The sequence below is a fragment of the Phalangium opilio genome, unplaced genomic scaffold (assembly GCF_054372755.1).
Source record: "Phalangium opilio isolate 3A_F unplaced genomic scaffold, DU_Popi_V2 ptg000209l_1, whole genome shotgun sequence".
Taxonomy (NCBI): Eukaryota; Metazoa; Arthropoda; class Arachnida; order Opiliones; family Phalangiidae; genus Phalangium; species Phalangium opilio.
The window spans coordinates 5,643,280-5,663,103 of record NW_028324217.1 but is presented as its reverse complement, the minus strand read 5'-3'; the positions used below and the strand labels follow the sequence as shown (position 1 = coordinate 5,663,103).

Below are 19,824 nucleotides of genomic sequence, written 5' to 3'. Positions count from 1 at the left end.
CTGTGAGGGGGCATGGCAAATGGAATTTTTTTTGTAGAATAACATAAATATCAAAATGTCAGACAATAAACAGGGTGGAAGAAATCAGACCAACAGCTACCTTTTGTTGACGGCCCCCAATATTGCCGTCGGGTGACGTCACTATACTACAGAGTAGACCTCGTATACAGGGTGTAAATAAATACGTAGCATTGTAAGCAAAAGAGATGGTTTAATATGGAACATGTCTGAAGGCTACCAGCCTCGGAACTATGTGACTTCATGACTTAACCCCAAGCAACCTTATTTAACAACTTTAATACTACGATATTCCCTTAACATAACCCCATAGGAAGACATCAAGTGGAGTAAGGCCAGGAGACCTTGCTGACCACGGAACTGGTCCACCTCTACCTATCTAACAGTTATGTAAAAGTTCTTTCAGACATTAACGAATACTGACCGCCCAATGTGGTGGCAAAGCTCACGAATTACTGCTAATGGTAATGCGTCTATCGCTTCACTAAACTCGTGACGCAGGACGTCCAAGTACGTTCCCCCAGTAATGTTCTCATCGAAGAAGAAGCATCCGTTAAGTCGGTACCCATGAATGCCAAGTCACACATTTACCTTCCATCGCAGTTGTTGGTAATGGTGTCGTAACCAATAGGCTTTTTGATGGGACCAGTAATGCATGATAAGACGGTTTACCGTATCATCCCTGTGAAATGTAGCCTCGTCGCCTTTGCCGGAATAGTGGATCGGCTGCAATTAATAGTTCACGCATGGTAAGACAAATGTAATGCCGTCTTATTAAATCGTCCTCTTTTAAGGCTTAATGGCGGTGGATATGATAGAGTAGTAATGGTGTCGATGTAATATGGCAAGAATATCTGTATGGCTTAGTCCAACCGATCTACCACTGTTACGAGGATTTTTGTCAAAACGTGCTAGAATATTCTCTTCTCTGTCTTCATTACCGATTACACGGATCTCCTACGTTCAGTGTAACATTGCTGTAAAAAGCATACCAGTAGATAAGACATCGATAGGAGGTTTCTTTAGAAAGGAGTACTGTAGATCAGAGTTACACAGGCAATTCTGACCTACAGTTCTCCACGGGTTATTTTAAAGATCCCACGAATGGGATCCTTATCTACGGTAGGCCAAAACGCGGGCTATGTCTATGTCCATAGCCCGTAGTTTGGCCTACTGTACTGTAGATAAGGAGACCTACACACATTCTGTAATCACATGTGCGCGAGTTACGATGCCGCTAGTTTCTTATTAGTGTTGTTCATTCTGTCACGTAGAAGAATGCCAGCCTATTCTAACAGCGATAAACTGGACATGATGTTTATCTTGGGTGAATGTCGCGGTAGTGTGCAACAATCGGCAACATTGTATGCCGAACGCTTCCCAGACCGCCAACATCCGCTTCGTAGCACCTTCGTTACCATTAGAGTCAATCTTCGTGATTTTGGTACTTTCGTCGTACACGACCGTGCACGTAGACGAGACCGTATAGTCGGTGATGAAGGTAGGGAGGTGGACATCCTAGCACGGTTTGAAAGTAATCCTCACACAAGTAGTAGAGCGGTAGCACAAGAGGTCGGACTGAGCCATTTCACCGTTCTTGCTATTTTACATCGTCACCACTACCGGCCATATCATATCCACCTCCATCAAGCCTTAACGGACGATGATTACTTAAGACGGCAAGATTTGTGTCTCACCATGCGTGAATTAATTCAAGCCGATCCGTTATTCTTGCGTAAGGTCCTTTTCTCCGACGAGGCGACAGTTCATAGGAATGGTACGGTTAACCGGCATAACGTCCATTACTGGACCCAACAAAATCCCCAATGGTTGCGACAACATTACCATCAAATTCGATGGAAAGTAAATGTTTGGGTGGGTATTATTGGCACTAGAATTATCGGTCCGTTCTTTTTCGATGAGAAAATCACCGGGAACACGTACTTGGACTTCCTGCGTCGCGAATTTAGTGAAGCGATTGACGAGTTACCATTAGCAGTGCTTCGAGACCTGTGGTTTCAGCAGGACGGAGCACCAGCACATTGGGCGGTTCAAGTTCGTCAATGGCTAGACGAACACTTTCAAAATCGTTGGATCGGCAGAGGCGGACCAATTCCGTGGCCGGCAAGGTCTCCTGACCTTACTCCACTTCATTTTTTTTATGGGGTTATGTCAAGGGCGAGGTGTACAGCACCGAACCGTTAAATGTAGACGATTTGAAGAACCGGATTCGAGCGGCAATTAACAGTATCACACCACAAATGCTGGAAAATGTGTTGCAGGACCTGGACAGCCGCCTTGAAGAGTGTCTTCACCACGATGGAAGACACATTGAACATCTACGCTGATATGTTTGCAAAACAGATTGTACTGTACGTTTCAGTGTGCGGCCTAAGTTCATAGGCTAAAGTGTAGGGTTATGGCAATTCAATGTGTGTAGCATTCAGACATACTCCCCATTATCACGTTTGTACTGTCTTACTTTAATAAAATGATGTGAATTCCAAGGCGTTGTTATTTACACCCTGTTTGATGTGAATCCCAAGGCGTTGTTATTTACACCCTGTTTAATAGGTCTAAATGTAGTATATTCACGGTATCTTTCGGCAGTTTTGGGGGTCGTCCACAAAGGTAGCTGTTGGTCTGATTTCTTCCACCCTGAATATTTCCGCAGGTATTTCATTATTGACACTCATTTAACAATTGAAAATCAAACTTTTTTTAAAAAGTTTAAAAAAAATAAATTGTTAATAAACAATTCTAAATCTAAATTTCAAGTCAGATCTTTTTCGTAGGCTAGGGAAGTTAAGTTTCACTTTCTTTCAAGTGACATAGCTCGTCGTTAAAGTGAAAATACGCGAGTAGGGCAAGAAAAGCTTGCCTCGCAACTTCGCAAGTCGCTGTTGAGGCGTCAAATGTAAGTCTGTACCCCGAGGGGTCGGTCATTCATTAATTCCCGTACGCTACCCGTGAAATCCAACTTAAGAAATCCGAAATCAATGCTGATTTTGAAATCAAATAAAAAATCAGCAACGAAATCACAAAATCATTAAAGAAATCATAAAATCAGGAAAAAAACACAAAATCAACTAAGAAATCACGAAATCAACATAAAAATCACGAAATCAGAAGCGAAATCACAAAATCAGTAAAGAAATCGTGAAATCCATTACAAAGTTCACGAAATCCAAAATCCAAAGAAATCACAAAATCCGACGAAATCAAGGGGAAATTCTCAAAATCCGAGGATATCACGTAACAAATCTCAAAATCCAACGACATCAATGGAAATATCGCAAAATCCGTCGACATAACGAGAAAAATAGCAAAATCCGACGGAATCATGGGAAAAATCTCAAAATTCGATGAAATTCATTGCATTTTATCGAATTCTGAAATCAAACGGAATCCGAAGAAATCCAATTGGATTTCGAAATCCCGAACACTTTTTCCAAAACGCCCGACCCCTCGCTGTACCCCGACATAATATTTTGGTCCTGGATGACAAAACCAGCGATATATATCAAGGATAACGACAAAAGCTAAAAAAAATTCAAGTGTATCAGGAATATACACAGATAAAGACAATAAAGTCTAAAATATGTTGATATACATTCTAAATAGTTTTAATATTTGTGTACCAAAATAAAAAGTTAATTTGATAAGGGGGCATTGGAAAATTTTTAGGGAGCATTTAGGGGCAAACCGAAATCTTATTTGAGGGGGCAGGATATATTTTTGAGGGGGCATTGCCCCCTGGTGCCCCCCCGTGGCTACGGGCCTGGCAAAGCCTAATCGCTTACCCACCTGGCGGGTACTTGCTGCTGGTTCGTCCTCGAAAATAGTAAGGACTTCGTCTTCTACGGCCTCTGGGACTTCTTGCTCTCTAGGTTGAGGTCCAGCCGGTTGGATTCATCCGTCCTGTCGTAAACGTCTGTCCACAGCCTCGAACGTCAGTCGGTTTGGTAAGCGTCTTTGCGGAAATCTTTCCTGATAAAAACGTACAGCTGCAGCAGCATTCCCCTCGGCTCGTCCATACATTAGGTTCATATCCGCATATTCGGCCCAGGTTAAACGGTGAGGCGTACCTACAATTCTTACAAGACGTTTTACCGGAATTACTTGACGACGTGCCCTTAGGTTTAGTACGCAGAATGTGGTTCATGCATGACGGTGCACCACCACATTTCAGTCTCGCTGTCAGGGCTCACCTTAACGCGACGTTCCCTTTTCGGTGGATAGGTCGAGGTGGACCCGTGGAATGACCTGCTCGATCACCCGACCTTAACCCGTGCGAATTCTTCCTTTGGGGCCACTTGAAGGACATAGTTTATCAGAGTGAAGTACCTGATGTGGAAGAGCTTCGTCGACGAATCGTTAATGCCTGTCAAACTATTGGCGATACTCCAGGCATTTTGCAACGTGTTAGGGAATCGTTTGTAAGGCGTGTTCAAGTTTGCCTTAACGCGGGTGGTGAACACTTTGAACAATTCTTGTAGTAGTTATTTGTTACAGATTAAGAATTAAGAACCAATAAAAAGTACATTTACATTGGGATCGTATCATGGCGTTTTCTCTGTGACACATCAAACACTAACGTAATGAACAAAACACAACCTTCAATCGCAACCATTTTACTGGGTGCTGAGAAATCTTAAAACACTATGACACTTGGTATTAGCTTTACATTACCGCCGTACGCGTACTTCTACCCATTTATACCCTTCTGCTATCTAAAGTTACAGTAGTGTTTCTCAAATTCAAGGCTATTGAAATTGTCTATGACTTCGAAACAAGTTGGGTAATGGTAATAACCCTTACTCCACATTTTGGGATATTTTCTCGTTTTTGGGGCAAATGTTTGGGGGGCCATATCTCCGAAACTAAATGTTGTAGACCCCATGTTCTTTGATACGTTTCACTCAGTTTGGTCCAATAAACACGCTCCTTAATTTGTGATGGACTTTTCAAAAACACCCTGTATTTGTACATTGGTGCTTGGATCGGTGCTTGGATCGGTGCTTGCATCGGTGCTTGGATCGGTGCTTGGATCGGTGCTTGTACTGGTAATCCGTAAAGCACTGCAATCATAAATTGTTTAGGGTAAAATGTCATAAAACAATTTGAACATTTGAGTCGAAAAATCGCCCATCGCTAAACACAACAGCAACATAAACTATGTAATCCTGGACATACAAATAGACGTTATTTCATTAGCCTCCCAATAACTATTGTCAAACCTTAACAACTATGATCCCGAATATATATTTTAAATGCAGAACTAAAATGTTTTTCTCCACGGGGTGTTATATATTCGTGTTCTTTCCGGTTGCGGGCTTGCGGCACCGTATAAATCGTGTATTGTAGTTGATGAAAACATGAAATCTATTTATTACGGCTTACAAATACGATGTGTGGGTGGTTACACCTTTTCATAACCACTATACCGTAAGACACCAGAAGGGGGAGTATTTTTTTCAAACTGAGAATGATGATGACGCCAGTTCTTCATCGTCTAATCCATAAAAATAGTTCTTATTTAAATTTGTAATCGCTTATTCTTTTCTTTTCTTCTCTTAGATTACACTGGTTACTCCCCCTAGTGTAGTTTATGTTAGTGACAGTTTTGAAGTCAAGGGAGGCTTGCAATTTTTCAAAAAATGTGGCGTGGGTTGATGTGTTGTCTTTTTAATGCTTCGAGAAGGTTTGTTTGTTCTCTATGCACAGTCATAATTAGGTATAGTTAATTCCGAATTTGGTTGACCAAACCAAGAGGTTAAACCTTCTTTGACAACCATACCCAATTATTCATGTCGTTTTATACCTTTACCCCATTAGTACACCTATAGTTGTCAACAAGTACGGCCCTCTGGACTAGGTTAAGGACAACAACTCGCCCTTGTCCAAAGTCCAATCTGCAACCAGTGAAATTCTAAGTTAAGTCTGACTTAAAGGTGAAGTTTATCTAATGCGCTTGAAAATTAATTAAATTGTTTTCCAACAACAATTTAAATCTTTAAGTATAGTTACACTAAACTCACTTATTATTCAGTTATTATTTACAATTGGTGTTTTATAAATGGCATTTAACGTACCGTATACGGTCGGGTTTTACCTTACTGTCTTACCTATAATACTTTTGAGGTATTTTGCTCTCGTTGGCCGCCGATTACCATTGCAAACACTTCACTGGTACCGGCACTTCCAATAATTCTTTTCTTTTCGGCCCAAACCTACCTCCTAGTTTCTGAAAAGGTTGCTGAACCGGAGTGGGGAATTCCCTTGGCACTAGCCTATGGGTTAAGACCCCCTCTTGTTAGCGACGAACTGTTGATTATGTTATTTTACCCCTATCTTGGGCGTTCTTACTTCAACTTCTTTTTGCAAGTTCGAAGTTTGAATCCTAAGAAATGAATTTTTGGAATTGGCCCTTCTTCGGAAGGGCCTACAAACAAGACAAAATCAAATTCACATCTTACTAAGAAAGAGAAGGCTGATAGACCCTTCTTAAAGGGGGGGGGCGTAGCGGAGTGTCGCCTCCTTATGATAATACTAGGGGAAGGTTAATTAGACGAGGTTTGGTTATTGAGCTCTTGGCCCCTAGCCATTAAGCCTTTTCAGAACGTCCCAGTAGGACAAAAAGGTTAGAGAATTTTATGAATATTAGCTGAGTTAGGGAATTACATTTTAATCTGTAAAATTCTTGGGTTTTCTAAAATTGCAATATTGAATGTTACCAAAAAAGCTTAAGCACACAATAGAGCTATCTCAATTGTGACGTGAGTGCTTAGGTAAAACGCCACGGGCTTAGCTTTGGCAGCAGGGTGGGAAATAAGGATTTTTTTTTTTAATAAATAGTTGACAAAAACCTCATGGAAAATTCGGGGAAATTTCGAATTTTTAGTAAAATTCAGGGAAATTTGCGTCAAACAGGGGCCGAGTAATTAAGCAAAATGTTCACTAACATAAGCCCCTCCATAGGATTAACATTACACTAAACTTTGGAGGCTCGTAACTCTGGTTCTACTAGAGATACGGGGATGTTCTTTGAGTATGTTATAGTCCAATTTGTCCCCCATCCAACCATACTAAAAACTTAGGGCTACGACAAACAGGGGCCGAGTAATTAAGCAAAATGTTCAAAAAGATACCCACGATAGGAATAGCATTACACTAAACTTTGGAGGCTCGTAACTCTGGAAAATTCAGGGAAGTATGGGGGAAAAACTTGGAAATCTCAGGGAAATTTATTTTCCAAAAGTTGTATGAACCCTGTATGGAAAACCTGAAAAAAAAAATCAGACACTTTTAGTTTTAATTAATTGGTATTGTAAAGGTTTATCAAAAAAATCTTTGCACACAAGTATTCTGTCATAGGTGGTGAATTATTAATATTATAGCAACATCCATATATATTTCTTTATATCTTTCACTAACCTAAACCTAGTAAGCTCGAAACAAATCAGGCTAATGCTTGTCTACCCATAAAATTCAACCCTTTACTCTCTAGCACGCGCAGTATCGCTCTTCGCGACGACACCCATATGCTATTTGGAGCGTGTACTAAAACCCCCTTCCCCCCGTTAAATTCATCTTCACTGTATAGGTCGATCGTGCCTTGCCTTTCAAATGATACACTGTGTTTTGGCCTATTTAATACAGTGTGGTTAACTTATTTGAGGCTGCTTGGGAAACCAAAATAAATCTCTCAGAGTCGAGACGCAATTAAGAGGTTTTTCTTAAATAATTAATTAAATATAATTGATTTGAATTATTTTAATCGACAGTAACTTGCCTTAATTCTAGTTACATCGTTTTAAGAAACTTTATTCCTAAAATCATTTTAAACATAGCTATTGTTGACGTTTGAGTTCAAGCTTATGCCTCTTTAACAATTTTTGGAAAAGGGTATATAAGGCGTTGATTCACAATAAATTATTAGATACCCGCAAACCTTTGCTGGAAGCCCTGCCATTGGAAGGCTAGACGTTTCTCGTAAATCTAAGCCGATCCTAACGATGGGAGTAGATGCCAAAACTTGCTTTCTGCGAACAGGTTTGCTCCGATTTCCCAACAGTGAACGTGGTGACACACACACAGACACGTCCAGTGTAATACCTCTCAGTGACGTCATCGTCACTCGGAGAGGTAAAAATTGCGCATCCACAGTTCAGAAGCCAATTGTCTCAAATAGCTAATCCACTCTGTATATAACGTGTTTAAAGGCTCGTTTTCATAGAAGCTAGAAAATTCGAAAACGCTCACGCTTCACGAGCTTGAATACGCGCGGTAATGTATTTTTTTCGAACGTTTCCGCTTTCGCTCGAAATTTTCACGCAACTCGCGCCTATGAAAACGAGCCCTAATTCGCTAACTCGATAAAAGGTTAGAGTCCTATAGGGGGGGGGGAGTATCGCTTGTACACCTGCATCGAGCGAGGGGCCGGTCACTTTGCGACGGTTACATGTACCTTTGAGGGATTACCAATTAAGTAATCTTTAAAAGCTAAAACCCTTGACAGTGCTAAAATAATTACGCATAACCCGTAATCAGTCTACAAACTACAAAGGGAATGGGAGTGATTAGCCCCTCGACCCTCGTTGGTGGTCTTAAGTCACATAAGCATATTTCATAAGATCCCCATAAGTGAGAAACGTCTTGTTTATAAAAAATGTTAATTTTCAAGTAACTTCATTAATGGACAGCATAGCTGAATAGACCAATTTTTTTAATAGTTGGGGGTAAAGTCTAGTCTGATCTTTGACCATCTTATTTTCTTGAAGGAGCTCTAAAGAACTTAGACACGTGAGTGAAAAAAGGCGTGGTTTAAAGAAATTCATTTCGTTTTATTTCGAAAAACTATATCACTTCGGGGAACTGACGCTGAGATCTCGAGAAAAGCAAAGGTTAGGTGTCCAGTCCTACTCAATGTGGAGTCTATGTATCTTGGCGTCAAGTGGTGCCTGTGACGTATTTCAAATATTTTTACCCATTCGCCGATGTCTGCTTTACAGCCCCTTTAAAACTGAACATTGATGGGTAGGTTGATCATTCAAAAACGCTAGATAATACAGACCAAATTTGGTGCAGGACTGGTAACTTTTAAGCGTTATCTATGGTTTTTGGATTCACATATCCGAAATAAAGCAAATCATACTGCACCCGCTTTTGTAAAGGGTTTATTCCCGCTTTTTTTGTCGCAGTTGTGCCCGCCTTTTTACTCTAAAGTGGTATTTTATTCATTGCCCAATCTCACTTATCAGGTTCTATTATAATAAACTTATGGGTTGAAACACCACCTGATCTATGGAAGATATGAATACCCCTCCCACTTTTAGGGGGACTTGAAAGGCCCCAATTTAATTTTGGTAGCTATTTCCAAAACATCAAAGAAATGTTTATATCGTTGTTAAGCGTAGGTAGGTCAAACGTGTTTTGAAATAATTGTTATTTGTTTTGACCTATTTCTCTTATTTCGGCAAAATGTGGATCTTTGAATGGGCAATATTATTATTTTAATTCATTTCAGATCTTCATTAAGAAATGGCTTTACTGTTATTAATTAACGAATTTAATTTACAATTAAGTTATTTAAGCGTTGCAGTTTATGGGGTCATCGGGTCAAAGCAATTTCTCTTCGATGACTTGAGTGACCCACCCAATTTCGATAATACAACCTTTTGCAAAGGGGGCGGGGCGTAGTATCGTCTGGTTGATATTTAGGGTAAAGACAGAACATGAAGTATGTTGATGCAAAGACGCTAGATAAGGGTGTTACTAGTCCATTAAATTTGTCCATATTGTTTCAACTTTCAAGTCATTTATTAATCAGTTTAAACTTCAAAGTCATTTTAAATCTCAAAAGTCACCAAAGCCGTTTTAAAAAATTTATTTATCTCAGACCTGATATATTTCAGGTCAAAGGTCACCCATCTCCTTATCTAAGATATTTTTTCGCGCCTAGTTTAGAATTCAAGCAAAGACTAGTACGAATTACTTAAGAAACATTTTGGCTTGCTTTCAAATGGATAAAAGTATCGCTATGCATTTTATCATAAGTTCATAAGATATGTTTCATATAAGCTTGGTTACAAACTGGAGCTTGTAATTTTGAAGTGATTGAAGTAGGTCATAGATTCAAGGTAAAGAGAGGGAGGCCTGGTGAGGCGCTGCTGTCAAAGGCTTAGTAATGCAGACTAAATAGGACCTAGATGGAACTTGGTCCTGCAAAATTAATTAACCACCACCGAGTGTAGTTAGGACTTCAATTGACTCGCTCAATTGTCGTTCTCCTTCTCGAACTAGTTATCTCGAGTATTGTAAGTCTCTCGCTATAGGTAGTGTCATGCTTATGGAAAGAACATATGCCGTGAAATGTAAAATTCCGAACATTTGTTTTATGTATGTAAACAGATCTTTACTTTTTAAGCCTTTGCGTTGATATATTTGGAAAACATTTTCAGTTATATAAACAAATAGTTTTTGGGGATTAAATGGCCCTTTTTTGCGCTCCCTTAAGAGTTAAGACCGACAAACGTAAAATAGAAATCCGTTTCTATTTTTAAAAACAAAACACTTAATGTCTGTCTGATCTTCGCGCCAAAATCTCCCGCCATTTATTTTCCACCACCCGCTCCACAAACACGTGCCAAAATTAAACAGTTGCCTATAATAAATACGGAAGTGACTAAACTATGTATGAGTCAAAATATTAATTCATTTCAAACAGAATTTTTCATGGGTTAGAGAAAGTAGTATATGGTTATCCATGGATTAACTAACGTTAGTTAATCCATGGTCCCAGTAGCCAGTTGTTAGCTCCCTATTAGGGTTAAGACTGAACCGAGGGTTTCTTTGCAAGTAATTATTCGAATAGAATAGTGTTATTATTTCACTCTCCCTTTAAAAAAAATCAAGAAAAACCGGACGTTCATAAAACCTTTTAGGTTTATGTCCTACCTTGTACCTTTATCTAACCCTTATTGTCAATCTGTTTTTGCATTGGTATTTAAGCTACGAGTTGCGTAATACTGTTAATGTGTGACTTAAGGTGATACAAAAACCATAATGGTTTTTTCTACGAAAGTAAGGAACGTGGATCGATGTTCGTTTCGATATCAAAGCAAAAGTTGATAGGTTCAAGCCATGGGTATCTAGGACCGGGCCAACCCAGGAATACATACAGTTATAATAAGAATCATTGTGCTTCCATTTATCCCCATGTTGATTTCTATGCGGGTATACCGGGCTTGAAAGCTTACTATAAATTTCGTCAGAGCAGAAGTATTTAATACTTCTCTTTGAGAGAAGTGTACCTGGAAGCGGAGTAATTGTAACGTGATTCTTCCCAACATTTGGAGCATGGTTACTAAACAGAATCACATACGCGAAAAATAGTTCGCTCATCATTACTATTTACTCTATTAGCGCTGCTTAACTATTTGCCAAGGCGCATGCATGCGCTTGCGGATTCATTTTTGTCCCACGTCAAGACAATCAAGGTTTGTTGGTTATTTGATTGCTGAGGATTGATTTAGTAAGTATATTTATAGAATTCACCCTAGCACGGTGCGATAGTTATATACCCATCTGAAATTTGATGTGTCACCCTTCTTCTATTATCAGGGTTCATACAAACCTGGAAAACCGGGAAAACCTGGAAAAATCAGGGAAATAAATAGTTGAGAAAAACTTCAGGAAAAACTCAGGGAAATTTCGAATTTTTAGTAAAATTCAGGGAAATCAGGGAAATTTGTGTCAAACAGGGGCCAAGTAATTAAGGAAAATATTTGTAAACATCCTCTCCATAGGATTAACATTACACTATACTTTGGAGGCTCATAACTCTGGTTATATTAGAGATACGGGGATGTCCTTTGAGTATGTTATAGTCCAATTTATCCCCCATCCAACCATACTAAAACCTTACGGCTATGACAAACAGGGGCCGAGTAATTAAGCAAAATGTTCATAAACATACCCTCCATAGGATTAACATTACACTAATCTTTGGAGGCTCGTAACTCTGGTTCTACTAGAGATACGGGGATGTCCTTTGAGTATGTTATAGCCCTATTTGCCCCCCCCCTCCTCCGTTAACGGGAAAAACCTGGAAAATTCAGGGAAGTATATGGGGAAAAACCTGGAAATATCAGGGAAATAGGTTTTCCAAAAGTTGTATGAACCCAGTATTATCCCCTTCTGCTCATGCGTAAAGATTAGTCTAGCTCTTCTCACAAAATCCACCTAGATACGTTGATAAAACGGCTGCTACTGCTACACAATGTTTCCTAGTAGCTTTATGTATTCGTGGCCTGGCAAATACAAAAACGACCAATTTTGATCGTGTCTACGTTGCTGTCTGGACTAGATTAAGTTAGTCGTACTATTTTTTATAATAACGTTATTTTTTGGGAAGGTTTTTGCTAAATTTGTTTTTCTGATCTTTTTTTCTGTATTTCTTACCGTAGATCTACGCTATTTTTTGTGTTTGCGAGGTTTCTTTATCTGTTAGTAGAACCAGAACTTAGGAACGCGAAGCTAACTCAAGGACTAAATTGAATTAGCAAAGAACACTGTATTAATGACATAAAAAATAAAACAAAAATAAGTTGTCGCGTAGTAGTACGTGTATTAATTGGAGAAATGGCACGGATGAATTTTGGGAAAGGGATTCTTAAATGCACCATGGGTCAAAATGGTTCTTAAATCGTATCCAGTGTCGAGGTTGCCATTTTGAGGGTTTAGTTTTTGCTCTAAAGGAGAACTTTAGTTGCTTGAATTAGTAAGAAAACCACTGCTGTTGTTATTGCTCCATTGATTTTACAAAATTAAATTTATCTTAAAATATTAGATGTACTATTGTCTTGCATCTTAAAATATCCATGAAAACCCTTGAAATTTCATGGAAATCATATTTGAATCCCGCGTAACGAAAATTTTATGATTTTAACAACACCAAAAGATATTTGGTAAAACCAAGAAGAAATACCCCTATAAGAAGGCTTAAATTCGCCCGACTTTACGTTTCTACTCTTACGCCGGTGTCAGTGGACAAGTAAGCCCCTCCACTTAGGCTTAACGGAAAGGTAAAAGAGATAGATGGGCATGGAAAACATAGAGTAAGATAAAATATTAAGTCCCTTCTCCTCCTCCATGAAGGTGGGATTGTAGACTATCTAATTTTGCGAGCACCAGAGACGAATTTAAGCCTTCTTATGGGTATATTTCTTCTTGGTAAAACAATATCATATATATTTTTTTTTTAAATTTTGAAGTGATGAGAAATTTTCCAATGAAATTTAATTATCATGATTAATTTTGAATATTTTTAATCTCAATAATTCATACAGAAAAGTTGGTACAAAGCCCTTTTACCTGTAACTTCGATTTTATCAAATCAATTTAAACAAATATTTAAATTTTGAGATAATTAAAATTTATGAATCACGAATAATTTTAATTTAAATTTTAGTATGCCTAGTTCTTAGGGAAAAGTAATTGGGGTTTGCCTTAGGCACGTACGTCTTGTAGATGATGTTACATTCTCTTTAAAAATGGCCGACATTAGTAACTCTGAAGTGAAACTGATTCGATTAGGCCTGTACCTTTTTTGTCTTTCTAATTCGAAGAGTTAAGGCTTAGTTGCGGCTGTAGTTGGCTATTTTAGCGTATAGTATACAAGCGAGTCTTTTTCCTTGCATTTATTTAATTTGCTCGCTTCTGCAGGGCGCTGGTGCCAAGAAAACCTTTTACCGTTGATTGGTCGGCCGCCGCCGCCGCCGCCTTTCGAGCATTCAAGTAGTCACCGAGAAAATAAGCAAGTTTATCACCATAAGTCTCTGCATAATATTACAATAAATACCAACTACCCTTTAAATTACCGTGGTATAATTACTGTCAGCTATGAATCGGTAATTTTTAAACTACCGGTAAATTACCGTGGTATACTGTCAGCCAGCTATCAATCGGTAGTTGTTAAACTACCTGTAATTTACCATGGTAAATTTCAGAAAGCTGTAAATTGGTAATTGTTAAACTGCTCATATATTATCATGGTTAAATTACTGTCAGCTATCAATCGGTAGTTGTTAAACTACCTGTAATTTACCATGGTAAATTTCAGAAGGCTGTAAATTGGTAATTGTTAAACTGCTCATATATTATCATGGTTAAATTACTGTCAGCTATCAATCGGTAGTTGTTAAACTACCTGTAATTTACCATGGTAAATTTCAGAAGGCTGTAAATTGGTAATTGTTAAACTGCTCATATATTACCATGGTAAAATTACTGTCAGCTATAAATCGCCAATTGTTGAAATACCTGTAATTTACCATGGTAAAATTAAATTACTGTTAGGCATAAATCGGTAATCTTTAACCTACCCGTGAAATTTCTATTAACTATAAATCAGTAATTATTACATTACCGGTAATTTAACATAAAAGTACTGTCAGCTGAGCTATCAATCGGTAATTGGTAAACTGTAGGTAATTAACCATGGTAAAATTACTGTCGGCTATCAATCGTTAGTTGGTAAACTGTAGGTAATTAACCATGGTAAAATTACTGTCGGCTATCAATCGTTAGTTGGTAAACTGTAGGTAATTAACCATGGTAAAATTACTGTCGGCTATCAATCGTTAGTTGGTAAACTGTAGGTAATTAACCATGGTAAAATTACTGTCGGCTATCAATCGGTAGTTGGTAAACTGTAGGTAATTAACCATGGTAAAATTACTGTCGGCTATCAATCGGTAATTGGTAAACTGTAGGCAATTAACCATGGTAAAATTACTGTCGGCTATCAATCGGTAGTTGGTAAACTGTAGGTAATTAACCATGGTAAAATTACTGTCGGCTATCAATCGTTAGTTGGTAAACTGTAGGTAATTAACCATGGTAAAATTACTGTCGGCTATCAATCGTTAGTTGGTAAACTGTAGGTAATTAACCATGGTAAAATTACTGTCGGCTATCAATCGTTAGTTGGTAAACTGTAGGTAATTAACCATGGTAAAATTACTGTCGGCTATCAATCGGTGATTGGTAAACTGTAGGTAATTTACCATAAAATTACTGTCAGCTATCAATGGGAAATTAGTAATTTACCATGGTAATTGTGGGGTTTGCTATGGTAAATTACAAGTATCTTTTGTCTCTCTCTGACGAAATTACGATCCAATTCGACTTAGACGTACGATGATGTACTTATGCTGAAACTACACTACGCTTATAGTAGGCCTATGATAATAAAGAAAGAAAAAGGCGAGTACGATTTCTTAGTGCGCGTCCTCATTACAAGGTGATTAGGTTCACGATGGCAGTAGGTAGAGTTCTACTTCTGAAGATAAGTTTCTCTTATTGCATTTGCACATCGGCACTCGTAAAAACATCGCGTAGGAAGAATAACAAATTTTCGTTTACTCTCGCTGTTGCTTCGATCAGATCAAACTAATTGGGATCAATTGCCAAAATAAATCCCTCCAATTGCCTTCTCTGCTCCTATACGTAACGAAGCGCTTAACTGTTAAACTATAAATAATAACGATAATCAAATTTATACAAGGTCTGTTAAGACTGGTATCTGGTATCTTGCCAAAATATTTTGTTTTTTTTTTGGTGAATCATCCAGGTCTACATTTGCGTATTTATCCGTACCTACTTTGAAATAGTAAAATTTCTTTCAAAATTAGCATGAATTTTATTATTTTATAGTTATACATAATTTGAAATAATCAAATTTCTTTCAAAATTAACGTGAATTCTTTTATTATATACATAGTTTGAAATAATCAAATTTCTATAAAAATTAGGGTGAATATTATTATTTTATGTATGTATTTCTTTTAAAATTAGCGTGAATTTTATTCTTTTATGCATAGTTTGAAATTATCTAATTTATTTTAAAATTAATGTGAATTTTGTTATTTTATACATAATTTGAAATAATCAAATTTCTTTTAAAATTAGAGTGACTTTTATTATTTTATAGTTATACATAGTTTAAAATATTCAAATTTCTTTTAAAAATAACATTTAATTTTCTTAAATTATTCGTAATTAGTCATATTAATAGTTTGAAATAATCAAATTTCTATTTTAATTTATAATAATTAACAATAATTTCAAGAATCATCCTTGTTTTATTCATAGTTTGAAATAATCACTTAACAATAAATTTCTAAAATGAAGCGTTATAAAATAATCATATCTATTTTATAATAACAATTTTCAAATACTATGTTTATAGATACATAGTTTAAAACAGACAAATTTATTTTAAAATTACCCCTTTAATTCATTCAATATACACAGTTTTCAGACTAGAAGTATTGACACCATCTACACCAGAAGACGAAGCTATTTAGTACTGTACTTTGTACGCTAAGTAGCCTTGCCTCCCGGTGTAAATTGTATCAACTCTCCTAGTTTAAAATTTAAAACGTGTCGGCGACCTTGAAAACGTTTTATCTCGTTTCGTTATCTCTAAACTTAAAACATTTTTCCACCGAGTTCTACAGCGGCAAACACTTTCCGGTACTTTCTGCCTTCCCTGCCTCGTGTGGCCTTGTGCCAACTTAATTGGTTGTTTCACTAGTAATCTTCAGCGAGGTAGACCGTAGCTCTTATTTCTGCTAGCGAGAGATGGAAAGTTAAGGAGGGTTTGCGTCGCTGAAGCTTCCGAGTGAAACGGGCCATGAAGATAAATTTTCAGAAACATCTCTCCGTCTCGCCTACTAAGCTTTATGAATAGCTATTTGGCGACGTATATACATGCCCGGATAGCTCAGTCGGTAGAGCGTTAGGCTTTTAACCTAACGGTCCAGGGTTCGAGTCCCTGTTCGGGCGGATGGTTTATTTTTGGTAGAAAATTCAATATTGAAATAAGTTACTGAATTTAATCCGTATTAATTTTTGGTAAAAATTGCGAACTTATGTTTTGGTTACTTATGATGTTTATTAAATTAAGGTTTATTAACTGTAAATTAATTATTAAAATTTTGGGAAATTACTCAGTAATTTAAGTACATTAACCTTTGAACTCCAAAAATACTAAAATCAAAGATTTTTTTTTTTAATTTGTCTTTGGTAATTAAATAATAAAATCACAGAATTTTTTTAATCAGTAGATTTATTGGTAATTTATAGTAATTTTAGTATAGTAATAGTTGAATCCCCAAAGACTGTAAGCACGACCACTAAAAATTAATGGTAATTTGCCACCACTAATTACTATTTTAAAATTACAGTACTCTATAAATCAGTATTTTACTGACGCTAAATTAATTAATTACCGACCCACATCTCTCGGTAATTAAGTTTTTAAAGTAATCTTTAATCAATTCTTAAAACACTTTGAAATTTTTAACTCAACTCAAAATATAGTTTGAAAATTTTATCCTTAAATTTAAATTTAAAGTGAATATAAAGATAATGTCGTCTGCTATCAGAAGCACTGGCCTTGAAACCACGTGATTTTGTATTCAACTAACGTTAGATTTGGCACATTTAAGGGCATTACGGTAGCATTGATGGGTAATTTGTAATCTACCTAAAATTTCGGTTTTTATACCGTGAATTTCAAATACTAGAAAATAAAATAATTTACCACAAATTTATTTCATTTACTGAAAGTTCTAAAAAAATACCCTTTGACCTTTCCAGTAGTTTCTAGTATTTTATTTATCTCTCATTTTCGTAGTTTAAAAACCATAAATTAGTTTCGTTAAAAAAATGAAGTAAAGACGATTGAAGATTAATTGAAACGGTAAAAAATAAAGGCGATTGAAGATTAGTTTCTAATGAATTCAGACTAGAAGGGTTGATACCTTTTATACTGCAGGAGGCGACGCTACTTGGTGCTGCACTTTGTCCCCCAAGTAGCCTGACCTATTGTAAAAGGTATTAATGCTCCTAGTCTGAAAGTTATGTATTGAAACCGATTGAAACGGTAAAAAATATTGGAAAAGATAAGCTCGTTGTCATTTAATTGCATTTCTGTTTGAATAATACCAAAAGTGAATAGGCTACTACGTACAGAAAGTGAAGAACTTCCGCGTTGTTATGAAACGTGTTATTTCTCTCGCTCTCTTAAACGTCCCCGCCTTAGCGGAAAACCACAGTAACGCGGCGGCGAATCACTTGTACCTTTGTATCCCTACCTCTTGAAGTTATAGTTCCTGGTACACGTGACTATTAGACCGAGTGGGGAAAGGTAAACCCCGCCCATTGACATGCGCGCTAACCACTGGATGTTTTACTTCCAACAGCAACACGTAGATGGCGGGAAAAATCTATCCTTTGGCGCGAAATTGAAATTGCTTCGTTTTAGAACATTGGCTTTGCTATAGATGATGTTAGTTCAAATCTTAATAAAAAGATGAATATTCGTGGTATTATATAGATTTTAAAATATATTTCTTGCCATGTTTTAAACAACATACACATTGTTTATTACTAAACAATATAAGTTAATATTTTTAAGTCGAATAAGTTGTCTTTAGGATTTAAATTTATTATTTCTTAAATAAATATGAGTTGTAAATTCCAATCCCGAGTTGCAGAAACACTGAAATGGATGTATATTTCCCAAATAATCCCAACGTTAGGAAACAATGTTTAAATATATCGGTGGACCAAGCAATGATGCCTTAAAAGGATAATACCGGCACTTCCGTCTTTTGCAAGATAATGTCTTGTTCTATCAATGAAAGACTAATGGTTTACTAATAGCCACTTCGTTTGCATTATCATTTTTCTCTGAATTGCTTTGGTAGAAATAATAAAGAAACTCCCAAATGCAGTTCCTTCAATTGAAGCCCCAAAATCAACTGATGCATTCACAATATCTATGTCTGAGATGAATAAAAGAATGAACAGAGGAAATGTATAACAAGTTTGGATTTAATAACATCTCTTGCTCGTTTACAATCAGGATTGTTTTTAATATTTATTGAGGAGAGACGTTTTTGTAAAGTGCTACGCTTGAAGTTAATTGAATTGGCCAAAAACGTAAGTAATCGCAATTATGAAGTAGAATGAATGTGTGTTAAACTTACTTTGCTTGGGCAAAATTAATGCAAAGTTAAGACCATAACAAAACAAGTCATTATCGTCATTATTTACTTTTGTGGGAGCTAAATTGACTCCAAGAGCCGCTCTTTACAAAGACTACTCTCCTCATCCTGCAATTAACTGCAAACGTTCACAGAAAAATGATCCTTCAAACAAATTAGCTGTTAGAAAACTATTAGTCTTTTATTGAAAAAAAAGACGTGAACTTGCAAAGACGCAAGGGCAGGTATTTTCCAATCAAGGCATCATCGCTCGGTCTACCAATAATTTAAACCATTTTTCATAACGTCAGGATTAATAATAATAAATGTAAACCCTTTATTGTTTAGTAATAAATAATGTGTACGTGGTAGGAAATATACATATAACACAAATATTCACCTTTTCATTATGATTTGAACTAACGTTACCTATAGCAACACCAATGATCTGTAACTAAGCATTTTAAATTTCGCGCCAAAAAGTAGATTTTTTCGCCATCTACGTGTTGCTGTTGGAAGTAAAACATCCAGTGGTTATCGCGCATGTCAATGGGCGGGGCTTTACATTTCCTCACTCGAACTACTTTCGATGATGTAATTGCTTTGAAGCACGATTGGCTGCTCTAAACGGAGGGAAGTTCGAATACCGCCAATCTGGTTTGACTTTATCTTTTACGCGTCGTCTGCTCAAGAGTTTTCTTTAAAACCACAGGAAAAGGCGCTACAGACTTCGGGTTAGTGCATT

The 19,824-nt window shown here is 37.0% G+C and overlaps 1 protein-coding gene and 1 non-coding gene across 2 annotated transcripts in view; both read left to right on the top strand.

The window, feature by feature from the left end:
• Dg (Dystroglycan) overlaps positions 1-19,824 on the top strand; it is a 115,109-nt gene that overhangs the window by 23,840 nt on the left and 71,445 nt on the right. The window lies entirely within an intron of this gene.
• TRNAK-UUU (transfer RNA lysine (anticodon UUU)) lies at positions 16,800-16,872 on the top strand. Its single transcript has one exon. It is a non-coding gene; the product is annotated as a tRNA-Lys (tRNA).